Raw genomic sequence first — 13,401 nt, forward strand, 5'->3', positions numbered from 1 at the left:
CAACGTTGGAGCCTCGTGGGCTCACGAACACAATGGGGCGAAACACAGGGTGGGAGCCTCGGGGCTCTAACCAACTCACTGTGCCCCCAAGAGCCTCTCTCAGGGCTCTACGCAAATGACTGGCAATTAAGAGCTTCAGCACTCTAAACACAATAAGATGCCCCCAGAGCCTCTCTGGGCTCGAAGGACAATGGCGCCGTGGGCCTCGTGGCTTTTTCACCAGCTGTGTCGCCTTGAGGAGCCTCTCGGGGCTCGAAAGAACAATTGCGGGCGGGTGGAGCCTCTCTCAGACTCAAAAACAAATGTGCCCCTCCTCAAGCCTCGGGGCTCGTAAATACTGTTGCGGCCACGTTGGAGTCCCTTATGGAGGACTCAGAATTAAATAATGCCCCACGGAGCCTCGATGCTCGTCGGAGCGGCCCTCTACCAACTGGGGCCGCTCGAAGACCCAAGAGAACCTGCCCCTGCACACACCGGGTCTCGCTGGCTGGATGGCTCCTCGGCGGCTCTGCTGGGGCCGCGGCCGGGGCTCCCCTTCACTCGGGAGCCTCGGCGAGACGCAGCAGGCTGCTTCCTGCTTCCCCGGTCCTCGCAGCCAATCACAGCGCGAGTCGCCCGGCGAGCCTCCGGCAGCTGTAACCAATCACAGCGCGGCTCTCCGGGTGACGTCAGCGGCTGCACTCTCTCGGTCCCGGGGTGTGGCGGTGATTACGGGGCAATGCCGGGTGGGCACCGGCTTCGAAATAATTAAAATGACACGGGGCAATGCTGGGTGGGCACCGGCTTTCAATAAAGATATAAAGCGAGGTGGGCACTCGCTCGGTGGAAAATCGGCAAAATAAAACGGCCAGATGCCGGGTGGGCACCGGCTGCACAACGAGCGCTCCCCAGCGCTCAGGGACAAAGTACACGGCAAAAATGCGGCGTGGGCAGCCGTGAAAGTCAAATAAAGCGCTTCACAGCGCTAGCAGGCAATTAAGCGCTCCCAAGCGCTAGGGGCATGAGATAAAGCGCTCTCCAGCGCTATGGGCAAAAGCAAAGCTCCAGCAGGGTCTGGAGGCAGACAGAGGGGCAAGGCAGGGCCAGAGCCAGCTCACTGGGTCTCCAGGCAGGGAGACAATCCAAGTGGCGGTCCTCCTGGCCCCAGCAACAGCAGCAGCCCCCTCTGGCAAGGATCCACAAGCAGAACCAAATTGTATGGGGACACAGCCCCTTCTTATACTGTAAAATCCCTTTGTCTGTAGGTGCAGGGTGGGGGAAAAACCAGTCGCAGCTGGTTTTGAAGTACCCTTGATAGCTCAACCACCCATTTCATTCACTGGCAGGGCTAGGGTCATCAGTCGCACTACAGGGGGTGGAGCCAGCATTGTGTGGGGAAAGTCCAGGCCCATCAGGGACCAGGTGCACTCCTCCCAAGCCATCAACATGCTAATCTCACACTCACCACCGGGCAGACCCATCCAGCCTTCCTGGAGCCAGGCTCACCAGCCAGCTCCAGCCAATCACACGCCAGGCATATTTTACATTAATATGCCAAGTCCTAGAAGTGGCATTTCTACACATGACACACACATGCCACATACACCATTGTGAAGCATTCATTCCCACGAGCTTGCACATACCAAATTCGAGCTTGCACTCCCCACGCATCAGGAACTACCAGGGACACAGACATTCCCCATTCATTCCTATGGGAGAGCAGGCCACCCTAACTACATGCACGCACTTTACTCTGGGACACAGGGAAAAAGTGCGCACAGACCAGAAAATCATCCATACAGATCACAGATCTAAAGCAAAAAGATTAGGGGTGAACCTGCCTTAAGGGCCAAGTCCAACAAAGGTGTTTAGGTGCCAAGCTGCTAAATTCAGCGAGGCCGGATCCGGATGGCAAATCTGCCCATTCTGGATTGAGAGGAGGTTCGGTATTGGTCGAAGCTGTATTGGTTCGCACTCCGAGAGGAGAAGAAGTTCGTGAACCAGTATTGGCGAGGCCACCTGGGGGCGATGAGAATCAGGCGACACGGTTCTCTCTTCATCTTCCGGAGAACACTGGGAACCAATGGTATCGGAGGAAAAGCGTAAGCGTACATTTGAGACCAGTTGATCGAAAAAGCATTCCCCTGAGAGTCTCTGTGGGGATGCCAGCTTGCAAAGAACAGGCATTTGCTGTTCTTCTTAGTCGCAAAGAGGTCTAGATCGGAATGCCTCACTGCTGAAAGATCCGATCCGTTGTTGCTTGATGTAGCTCCCATTCGTGGGTGGACACCGTTGATCTGCTGAGGGTGTCCGCCAGCACATTTGCAATTCCCGGTACATGAACAGCCAAGAGATTGATCCTGTGTTGTATCGCCCATTTTCATATTTCTTGGGCTTCCTGAGATAGAAGAGCTGACCTCGTTCCTCCCTGTTTGTTTAAGTAGTGCATACTTGTGGTGTTGTCTGTGCGCACCAATACTGTGGCCCATTGAATGATTGCCTGAAAGGATTTGAGAGCTAAGAATATGGCTCTTAGCTCTAGCATGTTGATGTGCCAGGCCTTTTGTTAAGGACTCCATCTCCCGCTGACCTTCAGCCCCTGAAGATGTGCTCCCCAACCTTCGAAAGATGCATCTGTGGTAATCGTGTAACTCGGTGCGTCTTGAAGGAACGCACATCCCTTCTGCAGATTTCTGTCGTGGATCCACCAGAGAAAAACTTCTCGCATCCGAGGAGTGATTTGAATGAGATCCTTGAATGAACCCGAGACTTGCAGCCATTGAATGTTGAGTTCTTCCTGCAGAGGCCTCATTCTGAGGCGGCAATTTGGAATCAATGGGATGCAAGAAGAAACCATTCCCAGAGAAGACTTGAACTGTCGGACTGAAACTGACCTTCTTTACAGCAACATTTAAGCCATGTTTCGTATCCTTTCTTGCCTTTCGTCCGATATGAAAGCACGGACCAGTTGTGTGTCCAAGGTTGCTCCCAAGAATGTCTGTTTTTGGGACAGAACAAGGCGTGACTTGTTGAGATTTATAGAGAGTCCCAACGACTAGAAGAGAGACAGACATCGTTGTACATGGATGTTTGTGTTTGAGAAGGAACTCGCCTTGATAAGGCAATCGTCCAAGTAGGGAAATATTTGAATTCCCTCCAGCCGGAGGTAAGCCGCTACTGGAGCTAGGACCTTTGTGAACACTCTGGGTCCCGATCGCAGCCCAAAGGGGAGGACCTTGACCTGAAAATCCCTGCCAGCCACTCTGAAATGCAGGAACATCCTGTGATGGGGTAAAATGGGATGGTGGAAGTACGCATCTTGAAGGTCCAGGGTGGCCATGTACTCTCCTGCCGAAAGAAGATGCAGTATTTCCTGAAGCGATAGCATCCGAAACGATAGCTTTTTCAAATACTTGTTGAGGGAACGAAGGTCTCGAATCGGACGCCATTATCCAGATTTTTTCTTTATGAGAAAGAACCTTGAATAGAATCCTGTTCCTCTCTATCCTTGAGGGACTTTTTCGATCGCTAATTTTTGTAACATCAGATTGATTTGGGAAAACAACTCTTTGAGATGAGCTGGAGGTGGACCTTTTGGAGGGACATTTGGAGGAAATTTTACGAACTTGAGAAAATGGCCCCTGGCCACAATGTCTAGGACCCACTTGTCCGATGTTATTGAGGACTAACTTGAGTAAAACTTTGAGATTCTTTCTCCAATTTTTACATGGGACTGTGGCAGTAGCGGTGGCAGGTGGTGACACTCATTGGCTCTTATTGGAATCTTTTCCGCGGTAGGCAGGCTTTTTCTTATTCTGGGAATAAGTGGTGTTGCGCTGGCCATAAGATTGGTAACGCTGGGACTGGTAGCGCTGATTCCCTTGATAAGACCTGTAGGAAGACTGTTGGCCATAACTTCCCTATTAGAGGACGATCCACGTCCTCTCGCACCCCGAAAGGGCGGCTTTCAAAACTGTAAGGTGCCAAGGTATCTGGCTGTTTCTGTGTCCTTCTTAATTGTTTGAAAGGCGTCTTTTACCTGCGGGCCAAACAAATTCTACCCCCTAGAAGGGCATATCCAACACCTTTACTTGCACCTCCTGAGGAAAAGAAGTCGCCTTAAGCCAGCCCTGTCGTCAGAGGACAGCAGCCCCTGCTAGTTGCCTGAATCCCGTAGAAGCCACATCCACTGCACAGTCTATAATCTCGTCTGAGGTTCTCTCTCCTTCCTGCAGTATTTTGAGAGCTTCAGATTTAGCAGGTTCAGGAAGCATATTAATGTATGGTGAGATGTCCAACCACATCTGCCGGTCGTAACGACCCAGAATGGCAAAGGAGTTGGCCGCCCGGACAGTTGTCGCTGCTATCGTAGATACCTTTTTTTCAATAGAATCTAGACGCCTGATGTCTCTATCAGGCGGGGCTGTAATCGGGGATGAAGGATTTCTGGACCTCTTTGTGCAGCTTGTACAATCACCGAATCTGTCTTGGGGTGACCTATAAGGCAAGCTGGGGTCTTTTCCAGAGCCTTATATGTTTTATCTGTACGGGGTAATACTGGCGGGACAGATGCAGGAGTAGACATCCCCTTAAGGCCCTCTTTCCATATGAAATCAATAATTGGAATTGTCTTTACTTGTCTCCTCGGCAGGTCCTTGAAGTCATAGAGGAAACATTCCTCCTTCGTAGTTTCCATAGAGAGATGGAAACGTTGAGTCGCCCTTTCCATAAGAAGGTGAACACCCCCAATGTCCACTGGAGGTGAATTCAGCAGAAACTGGAGGCAAAGGAGAAGGTATCTGATTTGATAGTCATCCCACTCCGACAACAAGGATCTGTCATCCACTTCACCTTCCTCTCGCTCCTCATCTTCTGATGATTGATGTTCCTTAGGTTGATGAGAAGCTACTGGCGAACGAGGTGTTGGTGGCCTGAATTCAGATGTGGATGCTTGATCCACAGGTGTAGGTGGTACCGAATCCATTGACTCAGATGGCGGGAAACGCCGGTAATAATCATTGAGCATGTGCTGAAGATTAGTCAACAATGTCACAGGCATCTGGGCTGTTGGAACACTAGTGATGGGTGATGTCACCTTTTCAGGTGAAGGTGGATCATCTTGATCCTCTTCCTGGTATTTGATGAGTAGTTCTGAAGGACTTGTAGCTGCTCCAAACCTACCATCCAATTCAGAGTCTTCATCACTTTCCTCTGAGTCTAGCAATTTTTCAGGGACCTGTAAAGGTACTGTACGAGGTGACAGAGGCAATGGAAATAAAGGTTCTAGTCCAGAACCGCACCTTTTTAACAGGGAAGGCTTCGTCGTAGACGGCGTAGATGTAAATACTGTAGATGGTGACCAAACTTGCATTGTCGTATATGTAGATAGTTGTGGCGTCGACGGAGGAACCGCAGACGGGTCCGTCGACGGAGGCATAAGCCCCGACGATGACAACATCGACGAGGGGGTCGTCGACGATATAGTAGTCTTCGACGACGACGAGGGTTTCGTCAACAATGCAGCCTTCGTTGACGATGCAGTCTACGTCGACGGTGAAGTTTTTGTCGACGATGAAGTTTTCATCGACGATTTGCCAGCCGACGATGCAGGCTTCGTCGACGTCAAGGAGGTCGTCAATGACGACAATGATGATGAAGTGACCGTCGACGGAGGCGTCGACGATGATGCCATCGTCGATGGAGTTTTCTTGGATTTTGGCATCGACGGGGCGCTGACGATGGCAGGTGTAGATTCCTTCGTCGGCGAGATAGGTCTTACTGAGACATAGACCAACGACGACGGAGAAGACGCCCTCAACATTATCATTTCAGGTTTAGGTGAAGAAAAGGTTGCCGTAGATGTTGCGACGACAGGAAACTTCGTAGATGAAGGGACCGTCAACGGTGTTGTCGACGATAGGGTCTTCTTCTGAGGCAGAGTCTTCTCAGAAGTTCATTTCTGAGGTAAAATGTTGGTCGATTTTCTCGGGGGCGTGGATGGCAAAGGTTTGCTTTTACCAGGGGGAGTAGCCTTAGAAGTGGTAAGCCTCTCTGACCCCTTAGAAGGTTGCTGTCTCCTCACAACCTTGGCCCCAGGAGAAGATAATACCTCCTCAGCAGCTCTCTTCATAGAAGCTGTAGTAGATCCAGAGGCAATACTGCCTACCTCAGATAGTGGATTATCTTGATCCTTGAGCTTCTGTAGCCACAGAAGTAAGGGGCCCTCTCTGTCCCTGAGGGTCTTTTGAGGGAAGGTCCTACAAATCTTGCAGTCCTTCACCTGATAGTCCGGGTACAAGCAGTAAATACATTTCTTGTGGGGATCTTCTGAGAAAATCCGGAGCTTACCACAAGACTCGCAAGGCCTGAATAAAGATTTCTTAGAGGAAGACATCCTAAAATAAAGAAATCCTGAGAAAACTTGAGAAGAACTGAGCAGAGCTCAGGGAGCCTCCATTCACACAACATGCGGTAGAAAATCTGAGAGCCTGAGCCTCTGGAGAGAACATTCTGGTGGGTGCTGTCGCCTGATTGGCTGCAGTTTGGACTATACAAAATGACTAGGATAATCATGAGTGTGGAAGTTGTTTCTCTGGTAGCTGGGGCTACTTTACTTCCTGGTTGGTTGTCACCAAGTTGTTTTATGTACCGTGGGACTCCCACTCCGACGAAGGGGAATGATTCAGGCATGTGAATCTATGAAAGACACCCCAATACTGGAGAACATATTTACTACAGACAGATAAAGCCTAGTGCCTAGTAGACAAAGTTAAAGGAGCCATCAGTTTTAGATTCAAATACAGATAAGGAAATACCTTACAGTGTCAGTGTAGTAAGGACACATAGATTAAGCCAATTAGCATACAACTGTTACAGATTTAAAAAAAATATGAAGGCGACAGGGAAAATGTGTTAAAGCAGTGAATCTTAAGGTAGTTAGGAGAAGCAACTTAGTGCAAGTCACTAAAGTCCGATATCTTGACAGCTTTACCGGAATACCTGACCACCAATTATTTATTCCTTTGGACCATCAATCTCATGAAATCAGACCACAAGCTCAGATTTATTTATTTATTTATTTGATTTATATAGCGCACTATAACCCAGAGGTTTCTAAGTGCTTTGTCAGGGTCCGCTAGGCAATATAAAGGATACATCTGGTTACAATTAAAGGCCGCCCCAAGCTTGCTGGAAAAGCACAGTTTTTAATTTCTTACGGAAGGACATTAGATTAATCTCATTCCGAAGTTCCAGCGGCAATTTGTTCCACATAGCTGGCAAAGTGCGTGAAAAGGCACGCCCACCCACTGTAGTCAATCTACAGCGTGGCTGAACAAGAAAACTGGATTCAGCAGATCTGAGCACCCTCCCTGGTTTGTAGAGGGTCAAGCGTGATTTCAGATATGTAGGTGCCCTGCCATAGAGGGCCTTGTGAACAATACAGAGCCCCTTAAACATTAGACTCTGTTTAACTGGCAGCCAGTATAATTCCCGCAAGAGGGGGGATGCGTGGGTATTCCTTGGCTTTTTAAAAATGAGTCTGGCGGCGTCATTCATGACAGTCTGCATTCTATTTAAAAGTTTTTGTGGTAGTCCTATGTACAATGAATTGCCATAGTCCAGCCTGGCTAGAATCATCGCAGAAACCGCACTCCTCAGAGTAGAAAAAGAGAGCAGCGAGGAGATTTTCCTAAGTTGTCGGAGAAGGCCGACACAGCTGCCCACCACCGCTATAACTTGCTTTTTCATGGACAGCTTACTGTCCACCTGGATACCCAGGCTCTTGACCACTGCCGCCGGTTCTGGAGCCATGCCCAACTCCCCGGGCCAGAAACGATCACTCCAAGGGTTGCCAGCGATGGTAATTGGCAACACCTCGGTCTTGTCCGGATTAATTTTTAGGGAATTCCCGGACATCCAGTTCGCTGTACTTCTTAAGATGTTTTGCAATCTGGCAAAAGCATCCTGGCTATCATCCAATTGGATGATAATCTGGGTGTCATCCGCGTAGTTATATACCTGACAGTCCATTTGATTAAGCATTAGAATCAAAGGCTGCAGGTATATATTGAACAGTAGGGGTGACAGAGCAGACCCTTGCGGTACTCCGCAGGTGATCGAGGTTGCGGTAGAAAGCATGTCACCTAATTGCACTCTCTGCATCCTCCCCTGAAGGAAGGATGTGAACCATGCAAGTGCTGTGCCCTGAATGCCAAATTCCCTCATCCGCGACAATAGTTGTTCGTGACACACGGTATCAAATGCCGCGGAGAGGTCCAACAGCACCAGGGCCCCCGGGATTTTCTTGTCTGCTCTGTTCCTAAGCTCATCTACGATTGACAGCATAACCAGCTCCGTGCTATGATTAGCACGGAAACCTGCTTGATTCGGCTCTAGCAGCATGTTGCTTTCCAGATGTTCCGACAGAGTGGTAAGGATGTGCTGCTCCAGCACTTTCGCCAAGAATGGTAACTGGGAAATTGGTCTGAAATTTTTCAGACATTTCGCGTCCGCCCCCGTTTTTTTTAGCAGGGGGATCAGCCGAGCTTCTTTAAAAGAGGAAGGCACTTGTCCAACCTGAAGGGAAAGATTTAAAAGATTCAGCACATCTTGCTCTATACCAGGGAGTGCAAGTTTAAACACTTCCGGTGGGCATGGATCCAACCTAGAGCCCGACTTGACCCGCCCCATGAGAAAAAGCAACCTCTCCTTTGTAATCAAGGGTAGGGTGGAAATTGAAGTTGTAACTGGCGTTCTAGCAGGAATGGCCACCGGTGGGCAGTCAATTTGCGAGGTCGCCACAATTTCAGTGACCAAATCAACAATTTTATTGGTAAAAAAGTCCTGAAACTTTTGACAATCTTCCTGACTAAAATCCGGAGACTGATCCTTGTTTTTCCTGAGCTCCGTAAGGACTCGGAAGACTTCTTTCTGAGGATTTGTAGCAGTGGTAATCCTCTCTTCATAAAACTCGGATTTCCTAGCTGTAATCGCTTGCTTATAGCTTGCGAGCGCCAGTATATACCTGTTCCGAGAGTCAGGACTATAATCCTTGCGCCATGCTCTTTCCAATTTGCGTAACCCACGTTTCTTTGCTCTAAGGACTTCATTGTACCATGAGGCCCCTCGTCTTCTATCCACTAAGTTCATCCTACAGATTGGTGCTACTCTGTCTGTAGCCTTCATGAGTTTATCCATGAGTTCCCCACAAAGGAGATCTGGGTTATCTGGCCGGTTGTTGGGAAGGGGATTGGTTCGAAGTATATGTACCATTTTGCCTCCATCAATTTTATTCCACTTCCTAACTGCCTTCCACTCTGCTGTAGTTGTTGTTCTTTGTCTATCCACTAATAACTTGCCCCTCACCAAATGGTGATCAGACCATACACATGGCTGGGCCGTTGCTGTACCCTGAACGGGAACTGTCGTCCACACCAGGTCCAAAGTGTGTCCCTTGGCATGAGTTGGGCCCTTTACTTGTTGGGCCAGGCCTAGTGAGGTTAACGCCTCCTCGATCTGTAACGCCTGCCCGTCTTTCGGGACCTGCTCCCAATGATAATTGAGATCGCCCATTATCACCACCTTATCATATCTTGAGCGGATATCCTGGACCAGTCTTATAAACAGGTGGGGGAATTCAGGCGAAGTCCACGGGGGACGATATACTAACAAGATAATCAGGCAGTCAGTCCCAACTTTCAGCTTGGCACCCATCACTTCCGCACCAGCCAGGTTTTCCGTCAAAAACCTTTCGCCCAATAGGCGTGAGCCATATAGGAGGGCCACACCTCCCCCCCTCCTATCTCCCGTTCTATTGTAAAAGAGTGCTGAAAAATCAGATGGCAGAGAGGCAACGAGATCCGGCATAGAGGAATCTTCTAACCATGTTTCGGTGATTCCTAAAAAATCTATTTCTCCTTCTTCCAGAAGGGTAAAGACCTCTAGGTGATGCCGTTGCAAAGAGCGTGTATTCAGAAGGCCATAGCATAGGCTTTGGACCTTAGACATATCCTTCCGCCCTGAATGGGAACTAGGGGCAATGTAAAGTCCCTCCTGCACAAGAAGAGCAGCACATCCTTGACTAATAGCAGTATTACTGTAATCCAGAACCTCCAACTCACCTCTCGTATAGACAATACGCGGACCAGGGGTCGTGGCCCCGGGTCCCGTCTGGTCACTGATGGGCACAGATGGGCTTGCCTCTGGCGAGCCTCCGGCGCGCCCACGCTGCGCGCAAACGCTGCGCGCTTGCATGAGGGCAGGTTTAAATAGCCTCGAGCGTGCGAGGTCGTCAGGCAGCAACTAGGCTGTCAACCAAAATGGCGTCCCGACCCGGCACTTCCTCCCCCAAGATGGCTCCCGCCCCAAAGGAATCAACTAAAGACCCACTCAACAGCGGTGTAATCTCCAATTAGAGTGCTAGTATTTCCTAAACACAACCGCGGCGAAAAAACGGGACCCACAGTTGCAAAAATAAAGTATCTATACAATATTGACATAAAAAGCGTAGATAGAACCCTACAGTAAATAAAAGTACTTGGTGGTAGAAGAACCTTCCACAGCTTGCAACATGCAATAGAGGCAACAAAATGTATTATTGTGTGGCCAGGCCTTATCAGTGGTGTGCCACAATTTTAATGATAGTAATCTAAATAGTGAAATGTGTCTAGTCTTGAGTATGAATGCCAGTGCAGAGGAAGGCTAGGATTACAGAGCTATGAAGACCTAGAGAAAAAGCACAAGGTACTAGGGAGGCAAAAGTGCTTGGTGGAGGGTGGATAGGGGTAGGAGAAGCTGTCTGGGAAGGCAACATCTCCCCTTGTGGCAAGATTCTTACTGGTCGCAGTGGTAAAGAGTGAGAAGGCAATGTAGCAGCGAACTGGAGCTTGAAAACTCATTTTCAGCTTTTAAGAATTCAGTGTGATGTTCATGCTTGTTGTCACATGTGGTCCTGTGGCATAGGGTCCACCATACCTTTGTTTATAATAACCTGGAATACTAGGAATAGACAGGAGCAGACACTTTGGAAACAGACATTGGAGAATGAGTGGAGTAGCAGTAAGTGCCCACGAGTGGCAGAATTTCGGATGGAGTGAGCAGCAAAGTGTAGGATATTAGCAATAAAGAACCACGGAATACACTGTTTCCATTTATCCAGAAGACATTGCTGTCAGGTTTGAAGAAAGGATTAGCAATATGGTAAGCAGTGATGGCCTTGGGGAGAAGCAAGAGAACTTGAAGGAACCAAGATGGGCATTACTCTTGTAGGCATGCCACAAGGAATGCAATAGTAAGGTGTAGTAGTTTCACCAAAAGTCGTTGCCGTAAAGTTTCTGGAGTCGTCTGCACAGAATGGAAATGTTAATGAAGGTTGTAGTAAAACATCTGGGTTCCATTTCAAAACTCAGCCCAACAAGCATATCCTTCCTCAGGAGTTCGCATTGTGATCAGAAACAGAAACAGCCTGCTAAAGAAAAAGAGCAGGGTATTTAAGGCCTGATGTATAAAGCCAGACTGCTGTCCCAAAGCCTGTGATTCACAAAAGTACAGGGGTTGCGACTGCAAAATGGCTTTATTAAATGTACCAAACACATTTAGCTTTTAGATAACATGTTACCAGATTGCAAAATGGGTTTAGAAAGTGTAGTATCTTTCTATTTAAATTACTTTTATTGTATTGATATTACTACAGAAAGCCATAATGATTTGCTATTTGGGTCATTCCTTATAAATAGCGACTCGCTCGGGTATGCATCAATCTTTTTGTGACTGTAATCCAGTCACAAAACATTGAAAAGTGAATGACTCTCGGGATCCTGACTCCAGATTTAAGGTGGTTACACATACGTAAAAGGGAAGGGGGCCCCTTCGGCCCATTTACCTTGTCTACATGTAAAAAGAGTTTGTTGGGGGTTAGGCCTATGATTTCAGAGTGCCCACGTTGTAATGTCAATTAGGCAACCGATATTTAGATTAAAAAATGTTCTATTTGATACACTTCATAAGACAGTATCAGATGAGTCTCATTTCCAGTTAATAATAACTGCTAACATGTTTCGTGCACAATGTTCTCTTCATTCTTTCTTGGAAAGAATTGAATAATGTATCAACATATGAGGTTGTATTTAATTCGCAAAGTCTTTCATTTGATCTAGAAGAGCACTTTTTTTAATCTATATCTCTTGTGCTAAGATCTTTCGGCCACATGCATCATTGTTACATTTTGCGATTTCTTAATTGCGAAAATTAAGGAATCGCAATTAAGAAATCGCAAAATGCTATGCATTAAGAAATCGCAATATTTTTTGCGATTCCTTAATTTTCCATAATTGCGATTCACAATTTGAGAATCGCATTTATGGAATCCCTTCCCATTGATTCCTACGGGCCTAGAGGTCCATAGGAATGAATGTGAAGCCATTCTCATTTTGTGATTCGCAATTAAGGAATCGTAAAATGAGAATGCTATTTCAAGGGTGGAGGGGGGGTCCCAAGGACCCCCCCCCTGCACCCCTGAAATTTAACTTTAAGAATTTTGCCCAAGGGCATGTGTGTGTGTAAAATGAAACTTTCAAAAATGCACTTTTGTGCATTTTTGAAACTTTTAGCAAATGGCCATGAAGTTCAACTTCATGGTAATTTACCTTTTCCTATTTGCGAATTCGCAAAAAAAAAATATTCATGCATTGCATTTAAGAAATCACAAATTGCGATTTCTTAAATGCAATCGCAATTTAAGAAATCGCAACATAATTGCGATTCCTTAAATTGCGAAAAAATAAAAAAACATGATGCATCCCAAAAAAGGAAATTGCATTCGCAAACGGCCGAATTTTGCGATTTGCACCGTTTGCGAATGCAATTTACCTTGATGCATGTCGGTATTTGTTTCACATTCAGTTCTCTGTGGTATTAGAATGCCTTCTTGTAGAATAACCCATGACTGTCACGGTGTTGTTGAAAGCTGGTGGAAGTAGGTTGGAGGCATGTTTAACTAGTTCAGAGAGTTATTTTGAGTGGCTGCTGATTAAAGTTTTGATCTTATGGCACAGGGCTTTTACAAATTGTTTTGGTAGGTACACAGTAGGATGTCCGTATGGAATCATTGGCACCATCATTTAATTTGAGCTCTCAGAATTTTTATTTCTTCGGGCCAGGATGCACAGTGCCGAAGTGCAGAGGTTTTCATCTTCCTCCTGTTAGGATGAGTGCCCTGATGTACCTTTAATGTACATCAGGAAATGAGAGAAGTCCTCAAGAGTGTAAAAAAATGCCCATATCTGTCAGGACAATTGTAATGCAAGAAAGTTCCAATGAATGGAGACGATGCATGCAGCGTCCGAATCTAAAACAAGCATTTGCAATGCAATCGGTCTCGCCTTTAGGACCTTATATGTATTTAGCTATGCAGTATATTAGCCT

The sequence above is a fragment of the Lissotriton vulgaris genome, chromosome 8 (assembly GCF_964263255.1).
Source record: "Lissotriton vulgaris chromosome 8, aLisVul1.2, whole genome shotgun sequence".
In the NCBI taxonomy this organism is placed as follows: domain Eukaryota; kingdom Metazoa; phylum Chordata; class Amphibia; order Caudata; family Salamandridae; genus Lissotriton; species Lissotriton vulgaris.